Here is a 9,342-nt window from a genome sequence, read left to right as displayed (position 1 = left end):
ATGACTTTCTTACTCAGCTGGCCCACTTGTGCCTCCAGATTTCTGATGGAGGATCTTGTTTCACTCATGAAACTGAAAGTGGCTTTTGACAGATCAGAAACTAGATTGGCTAAATTAGAAGTGTTTTGTTCAGAATTCTCTGTCTGTTGCTGAGAAGATGATGGAAAAGGCTTGCTATTGCTCAGCCTATTGCGTCCACCATTGTTAAAGCCTTGTTGAGGCTTTTGTTGATCCTTCCATGAGAAATTTGGATGATTTCTCCATGATGAATTATAGGTGTTTCCATAAGGTTCACCCATGTAATTAACCTCTGCCATTGCAGGGTTCTCAGGATCATAAGCTTCTTCAGAAGCTGCCTCTTTAGTACTGTTGGATGCATTTTGCCATCCATTCAGACTTTGAGAGATCATGTTGACTTGCTGAGTCAACACTTTGTTTTGAGCCAATATGGTATTCAGAGCATCAATTTCAAGAACTCCCTTCCTCTGAGGTGTCCCATTATTCACGGGATTCCTCTCAGAAGTGTACATAAATTGGTTATTTGCAACCATGCCAATGAGTTCTTGAGCCTCTTCAGGCGTTTTCTTTAGGTGAATAGATCCACCTGCAGAATGATCCAATGATATTTTCGAAAACTCAGATAGACCATAATAGAATATATCTAATATGGTCCATTCTGAAAACATGTAAGATGGACACCTTTTGGTCAACTGCTTGTATCTTTCCCAAGCTTCATAGAGGGATTCACCATCTTTTTGTTTGAAGTTCTGAACATCCACTCTAAGCTTGCTCAGCTTTTGAGGAGGAAAGAATTTATCCAAGAAAGCCGTGACCAGCTTATCCCAGGAGTCCAGGCTATCCTTAGGTTGTGAATCCAACCATATTCTAGCTCTGTCTCTTACAGCAAAAGGGAAAAGCATGAGTCTGTAGACTTCAGGATCAACTCCATTCGTCTTAACAGTCTCACAAATCTGTAAGAACTCAGTTAAAAACTGGTAAGGATCTTCAGATGGAAGTCCATAAAACTTGCAGTTCTATTGCATTAAAGCAACTAGTTGAGGCTTAAGCTCAAAATTATTGGCTCCAATGGCAGGAATGGAGATGCTTCTTCCATCAAATTTGGACGTTGGTTTTGTGAAGTCACCAAGCATTCTCCTTGCATTATTGTTGTTGGGTTTTTCTGCCATCTCCTTCTCTTGTTCTAATATTTCTGAAAGGTTACCTTTAGATTGCTGTAATTTAGCTTCTTTTAGTTTCCTCTTCAGAGTCCTTTCAGGTTCGGGATCAATTTCAACAAGAGTGCCTTTTTCCTTGTTCCTGCTCATATGAAAGAGAAGAAAACAAGAAAAGAAGAGGAATCCTCTATGTCACAGTATAGAGATTCCTTTATGTTAGTAGAAGAAGAAAGGGGAGAAGAGTGAAGAAGAATGGGTTCGGATTTTTAGATGAAGAGAGGTGAAGAGAAGTGTTAGTAAATAAATAATTAAATAGAATAAGAAAAGAGAGGGAGAATTTCGAAAATAATTTTGAAAAAGAGGTTAGTATTTTCGAAAATTAAAGATAAGATAAGATTAAAATTAAAATTTAAAACAAAAAGAGTTTTTGAAAAAAAGATGAGATATTTTCGAAAATTAGAGAGGGAAAAGTAGTTAGGTGGTTTTGAAAAAGATAAGAAACAAACACAAAGTCAAAGAGTTAGTTGAAAAAGATATTAAAATCAAATTTGAAAAGATAAGAAGATAAGAAGTTAGATAAAATATTTTGAAATCAAATTTTTGAAAAAGATAAAATTTTGAAAAAAAAAGATATGATAAAAAGATAAGATAAGAAAATAAGATAGAAAAGGTGTGTTTGAAAAAGATTTAATTTTTAAATTTATAATTACTTACTTTACTAACAAGAAACTACAAGATAAGATTCTAGAACTTAAAGATTGAACCTTTCTTAACAAGAAAGTAACAAACTTCAAATTTTTGAATCAATCACATTAATTGTTGGTGAGTTTTCGAAAATTTAATATAAAGATAAGAAAAAGATTTTGAAAATAATTTGAAAAAGAATTTTTGAAATTTTCGAAAAAGAGAAAAAATTGGAAAAGATATGATTTTTGAAAAAGATTTTGAAAAGATAAGATTTTTAAATTTTTTAAAATTTGACTTGACTTGTACAAAACAACTAATTTTGAAAATTTTTTGACTAAGTCAACTCAAATTTTCGAAAATTTGAGAGAAAAAAGGAAAAGATATTATTTTTTTTTGAATTTTTAAAGATGAGAGAGAAAAACATAAAAATGACCCAAAACATGAAAATTTTGGATCAAAACGCATGATGCATGCAGGATCACTATGAATGTCAAGATGAACACCAAGAACACTTTGAAGATCATGATGAACATCAAGAACATAATTTTGAAAAATTTTTTATGCAAAGAAAACATGCAAGACACCAAACTTAGAAATCTTTAATTCATGGACTCTAACAATCAAAAAATGCATATGAAAAACAACAAACAACACAAAATAAGAAAGCATCAAGATCAAACAAGAAGACTTGTCAAGAACAACTTGAAGATCATGAAGAACACCATGAATACATGAATTTTCGAAAAATGCAAGAAAAAAATTCTTAAAGCATGCAATTGACACCAAACTTGAAAGTTGACTCAAGACTCAAACAAGAAAAACAAAATATTTTTTATTTTTGTGATTTTTTTTTATTTTTTTTATTTTTATTAAATTTTTCGAAAATAAAGTTTGGAAAAACGAAAAAGAAAAGAAAAATTTTGAAAAAGATTTTTGAAAAGTTTTTGAAAAGAAAATTACCTAATCTGAGCAACAAGATGAACTGTTAGTTGTCCATACTCGAACAATCCCCGGCAATGGCGCCAAAAACTTGGTGGACGAAATTGTGATCCTCAAAGTTGGTCTCTTTGTACTTGTATGAAATTTAAATATTGGCTCTATCAAAAATACCCCAAAGAGATCATGGTATGATGAATTGGGATCTTAATAATCCCTGGTAATGGCACGTGTGATCACAACTCCGTTCAACTTAACCAGCAAGTGTACTGGGTCATCTAAGTAATACCTTACGTGAGTAAGGGTCGATCCCACAGAGATTGTTGGTTTGAAGCAAGCTATGGTCACCTTGTAAATCTCAGTTAGGCAGATTAAATGGTTTATGATAAGTTCGAAAATAAATAATAAACAGAAAATAAAATAGTAAATAGTTACTCATATAATTCCATGGTGGGAATTTCAGATAGGCATATCGAGATGTTGTGCTCCTCTCGAATCTCTACTTTCTTATTACATTCATCCAATCATTCTTACTCCTTTCCATGGCAAGCTGTATGTAGGGCATCACCGTTGTCAATGGCTACATCCCATCCTCTTAGTGAAAATGGTCCTATGCTCTGTCACAGCACGGCTAATCATCTGTCGGTTCTCAATCAGGTTGGAATAGAATCCCTTGATTCTTTTGCGTCTGTCACTAACGCCCAGCCTTCAGGAGTTTGAAGCTCGTCACAGTCATTCAATCCCAGAATCCTACTCGGAATACCACAGACAAGGTTAGACTTTCCGGATTCCCATGAATGCCGCCATCTATCTAGCTTATACCACGAAGATTCTGTTGGAGAATCTAAGAGATATGCGTCCGGCCTAAGGTAGAACGGAAGTGGTTGTCAGTCACGCGCGTTCATAGGTGAGAATGATGATGAGTGTCACGGATCATCACATTCATCAAGTTGAAGTGTAACGTATATCTTGGAATAAGAATAAGGAGAATTGAATAGAAAATAATAGTAATTGTATTGAAACTTGAGGTACAGCAGAGCTCCACACCCTTAATCTATGGTGTGTAGAAACTCCACCGTTGAAAATACATAAGTGAAAGGTTCAGGCATGGCCGAATGGCCAGCCCCCAAAATGTGATCAATGGCCCCCTAAGATGAAGAATAATACAAAACTGAGACCAAAGATGAAACGTGGTCAAAAGACAACTAATACGCTAGTAAAAAGTCTTATTTATACTAAAGTAGCTACTAAGGTTTACAGAAGTAAGTAATTGATGCATAAATTCACTTCCGGGGCCCACTTGGTGTGTGTTTGGGCTGAGCTTGATCTATCCACGAGCTGAGGCTTCCTTTGGAGTTGAACGCCGAGTTATAGCGTGTTTCTGGCGTTCAACTCTGGGTCGTGACGTGTTTCTGGCGTTTGACTCCAGACAGCAGCATGTACTTGGCGTTGAGCGCCACTTTACATCGTCAATTCCCGAATAAAGTATGAACTATTATATATTGATGAAAAGCTCTGGATGTCTACTTTCCAACGCCATTGAGAGCGCGCCATTTGGAGTTCTGTAGCTCCAAAAAATTTATTCTGAGTGCAGGGAGGTCAGATTCCAACAGCATTAGCAGTCCTTTTGTCAGCCTTTTTCAGAGTTTTGCTCAAGTCCCTCAATTTCAGCCAGAAATTACCTGAAATTACAGAAAAATACACAAACTCATAGTAAAGTCCAGAAATATGAATTTAACATAAAAACTAATGAAAACATCCCTAAAAGTAGCTTGAACTTACTAAAAACTACCTAAAAACATAAATTGCATTAAATATAAATTAAAATAAAAAGAATGTGCATAAACATAAAAGTGACAAAATAGAGAAATTAAGAAGATAAACTAACGAAATTAAGACAAGAGAACAAAGAAATGTAGAATAAACTAGATGAAAACAAGAGTTAAAAAGATGAATTACAAAGAAATTAAACTAAGAAACCCTAATTCTAGAGAGAAGGAGGAGCTTATCTCTCTCTAGAAAATGAACTACATGATGCTAAACTAACCCTAATTGCTCCCCCCTTCACATGGAATGAGGGCCCCTTTGATATAGCAAGAATCAGCTTCAAAAAGTCCCAAAATTGGGCTCTGGAGGCCCAGAAATCACCCCCAGTGATTTGCATTAAGTGAGTTACGCGCTGGGACTTGTGCGTACAAATACGTGTGTGTGTGTACGCATACATGCTAATTTTCCTCCTGTGCATGGGCACAGGTGCTAATTTTTACCTTTGTGTGTGGGCACAGGCTGAAATGCTTTTCTCCATTGATTTCTTCATAGTTTTCTCCCAATTGCATACTTTTCTTCCACTCTTATCAAGCCATTCCAACCTATTACACCTAAAATCACTCATCAAAACCATCAAGGTATCGAATGGGATGAAAGTGGGATAAAATTGATTAAATTAGGCACAAAATATCATGTTTTCACAATTAAGCTCAATTTAGGGAGAGAACACAAAAGTATGCTATTTGAATGAATAAATGTGGATTTATATCATGAAATCCACTCAAATCAAACCAAAATATATCGTACTTAAACAATAGCATGTCCTCATGCTAATCACAATCAAAGAAGAATGATCAAAGGGTAAGCAATTTATTCAATGTAACTATTTATATGCATGAAACTATACTAAATGCTATCTATCTCTATCTATACTATGGTTTCTATGAAGTTTGGCAAAAACAAACAATAGAATTTCAATCAATCAAAAACAAGCCTTAGGGCCAAGATAAGAGATCAATGCATTGAGATCAATGTCCAAGGATTTGATTTGAAGTTTTCAAAAACTTACATGCAACTTTCAATAAGATACAAGATGAGAAAAGGAATCATAGAATTGAGCGATTGAACCCCTCACCGGTTGTGTTTACACTCGAATCGCTCAGTGTTTAGGGCTTAATCACTCAATCCTCCTTTAATCATGTTTTCTAGGATTTGCAAGTCATCTAACAATCAACAAGTACTTGATGAATGAATGTAAATATCATGAGGTCTTTGGAGGGTTGTAATGGGCCTAGGGTAAGGGTAGGATTAATATGGTTAAGTGGACTTGCAGATTGGATCTTTGATTAGCTTAAGTATCCCACCTAATCCTATACTAACCTATGTAGACAAAAGAGATCAACCTAACTTCCCATTCTTTTTCCTTTTCTCACATTCACTCATGCATTCTTCTTTCCAATTCACATACATATGCATTCTTTATTTACATTATTATTGTCATTTCTTTTTTTTCTTTTTCTTTTTCTTTTTCTTCCTTTTTTTATTTCTTTCAAAAGGTATATACACCAAAATCTTTTTTTATCATAAAAAAGAGATGCATATGTTTTAAATGATGAATGCATGAGTGTTTACCCATTTTCCAAAATTTTCTCAATGAACACCCAAAGTAACCTTCTACCAATGTTTTCCACAAATTCCCCCACACTTGAATAACACACACACACACACACTCAAACCCAAGCTAATCAAAGATATAATGGACATTAATGATTTTTCACTTAAGGCAAAAGATGTGCTTAAAACTAGAACAAAGGGGATTTAAAAGGCTCAAAATTGGGTTACAATCGTAAATGTAAGGGTTGGCCATATGGGTTAGTGAGTTCAATTTCAAAAATGGCCTCAATCATACTAAAAGCATTCAAAACATCAAATATAGGACATATAGACTAAAGCAAATCTAAGATCACAATCATAAAAGGAGTTTATCACACAAGAACAAAGTTTATGGTTGAAAATATACAACTATACAATTAGGGCTCAATTCTCACTTGGTATTTTGTTCAAGCTCTTTTCTATGTTCCATAACAAAGAATACTTCAAGCAAGTTCAAAAACAGGTTTTTCAAATCTAATCAATGGAACGCCCTAAAAGAGATTTCTTGAAAATTCTTTGTTGTTTTAACCAAACTTTTTTATTCTACCAGACAACATACAAATAAAACAATAAGCAAACTAAGATATATATATATATATATATATATATATATATATATATATATATATATATATATAGGCAAACTAAACAGAAATGCAATGTAATAAAATATCAACATATATTTACAAGAAAGCATAACTACTAAAAACTAAAGAATAATGTAAAGTGTTGAGAAAGGAAAATTTACGCCCCAAAACTGCAGATCCTCCCCCATACTTAAACATTGCATGGTTCTCCGTGCATATACTCAATCTTGGGGTGAAGAACTATGAGGCTCCTCCTTCAGCTGGTGGGCACTGGGGCTTCGGGTTGCTATATAAACAAACAAACAACAATTGAGAACAAAGGTCATATGAGTGTGGTATGATAAAAGATAATACGTGTATTCTAAGTGTGCACGGTTTAGAACAGACATATTGGCCAGGTAGAAACAGAAACCACAAAAGCAAAAAAAAGTATGTGTTCCTCAATTAAGTGGCCTAGGTTGTAAGTGAAGAAAAATAAGAGATAGGACATAAACAAACCTAGACAGCCACAACTAAAGTGAATTGAATATATAAGATATTGGCTATTGAAATTGTACAAATGAAAGCGCAAGATTGATATAAAATGGCACAACATACAACAACCAATTCAATGATGAAAAACAAACTACTTATTCATCATGACACATAATGCAATAGTCACATGGTAAGGTACTTGTTACAAAAAGTGATAAGCTTGATAACAATCAAGTCAAGTCACTCAACCAAATGCAAAGCATTAACAAGAAACAAGTACCAGTCATGTGATGAATTTGATATGAAAAATCATGATGAACAAGTAATTTCAACTCAATTCACTTAATTCAATGCACTTACATAATTTGTCCTAGGGTGCAATCAAAACATAAATCATCAAACCCACTAGGTACTAGTATTTGAACCAAAGTGAAAGTGCATTGAAGAAATCCAATCTTAGATAGTATCAATAATCATCCAAGGTGTACAAATCATGACGAAGATGCCAAACAAGGATAAAGTCTAATGCATATGGTAGCTACAACATATGAATCAAACTTACAATGCATTTAGGCAATCAACTAAAGATTTAATGCTTAGTGCACATATTCATCAAACCAAAATTCAAACAAGAAGCAACCCAATCAACATCAATCAAACACTTGAAATTTATTTAATTAATAAACAAGTAAACTAAAACTAATATAATTACTAAAAATGAAAATAAAATTCAAAGAAAACTAAGTAAAACAAGTAGAAAAACAGAGGAAAAGCCAGAGAGGAGAGGGGTGAAGGAGGTGAAAGTGTGTTAGGGTTTAATTTAAAGTGCAATAAAAAGTTTGCCCAAAACAGCACTTGTGCGTATGCATAGGGACTTGTGCATACGCACACTAGGTGAAACAGGGGAGGTGTGCGCTCGCACAAGTTGTACGAGTGGTCCGAGCAGAGAGAGGATTAAGAAGTGTGCGTACGCACATGCCTGTGCGTACGCACAGAAGACTTTTTTGGGGCAGGGTCATGTGTGCATGCGCACACAGGTCCGTGCACACGCACAGCTACAAAAGAGGTGGTGTTCACGCGCACAGGCTGTGCCAATGCTCCCACCAGAATGGGTGTAAGTTGGCATGCGTACGCACAAGCCTGTGCGCTCGCACACAATGTGCGAAAAGAAGTGTATGTGCGTACACACAAACAGGAGCGCACGCACAGGTCAAGGAAAAACAGGGGAGCATCCACGCATAAGCTGTGCTGGCGCTACGAACAGAGGGCACATACAGTAGTGTGCGCGCACACAGGTCACAGGAAATAGAAGTTGTGTGCGCACGCACAAATGCCCTGTTTTCTAAAAATTTTTCTCAGTATTCCTAAGGTACTTAACCTTAGCTCAATTAAAATCTCAACCCCAAACCCTCAAAGATTCAAAATTTATGACTCACATGTAAATTAACCTACTAAACTCAAAATTAAACTAATCCTAGACTAACCAATACAAACAAATATGCAATTAAGCCAAATTATAAACAAAGAGAATGGTTGGAACAATGTTACCATGGTTGGGTGTCTCCCACCTAGCACTTCTATTTAGAGTCCTTAAGTTGGACTTTATTGAGAAGCTCTTTGAAATCCCAGCCAAGCTTGTATTCTCCAAGGCTTTTGAGATTCCAAAGCTTGTACACCCACATCTTGTTGTGAATTCCTTTCATTTCGTCTATGTAACAAGCATTTGAAATTCCCAATTCCTATAACACAATAGCAATAAAACTCAAAATGCAATGGGTGAGAATTCATAGGATAAAAAGAAAATAAAAACAAAAGATAGTAATAACAAGCAAAATAACTCCTAAAACTAGCAAAAATAAGCAATCAATCAAAAGCAACTATTAACATATTCACATATTAACAGTAGCAAAAAAAAGCAACATATGCGCAATCAAACAAAAATAAGCTATTCACAATATTCACATATGCACAATAGCCAACAAAAAGAACACATTGCAACTCCCCAGCAACGGCGCCAAAAATTTGACAAAGACCAAATGTGGGTTAGGAGTTTCACAAAATAG

The 9,342-nt window shown here is 34.9% G+C and overlaps 1 non-coding gene across 1 annotated transcript; it reads left to right on the top strand.

The window, feature by feature from the left end:
* The first annotated feature begins 684 nt into the window (after positions 1 to 684).
* Positions 685 to 788, top strand: LOC130943106 (small nucleolar RNA R71). The gene has a single exon (XR_009071640.1). It is a non-coding gene; the product is annotated as a small nucleolar RNA R71 (small nucleolar RNA).
* The last annotated feature ends 8,554 nt before the right edge of the window (positions 789 to 9,342 follow it).

The sequence above is a fragment of the Arachis stenosperma genome, chromosome 7, assembly GCF_014773155.1.
Source record: "Arachis stenosperma cultivar V10309 chromosome 7, arast.V10309.gnm1.PFL2, whole genome shotgun sequence".
NCBI lineage: Eukaryota > Viridiplantae > Streptophyta > Magnoliopsida > Fabales > Fabaceae > Arachis > Arachis stenosperma.
The sequence above is the reverse complement of the archived record's forward strand: the minus strand, read 5'-3'. Positions and strand labels throughout refer to the sequence as shown.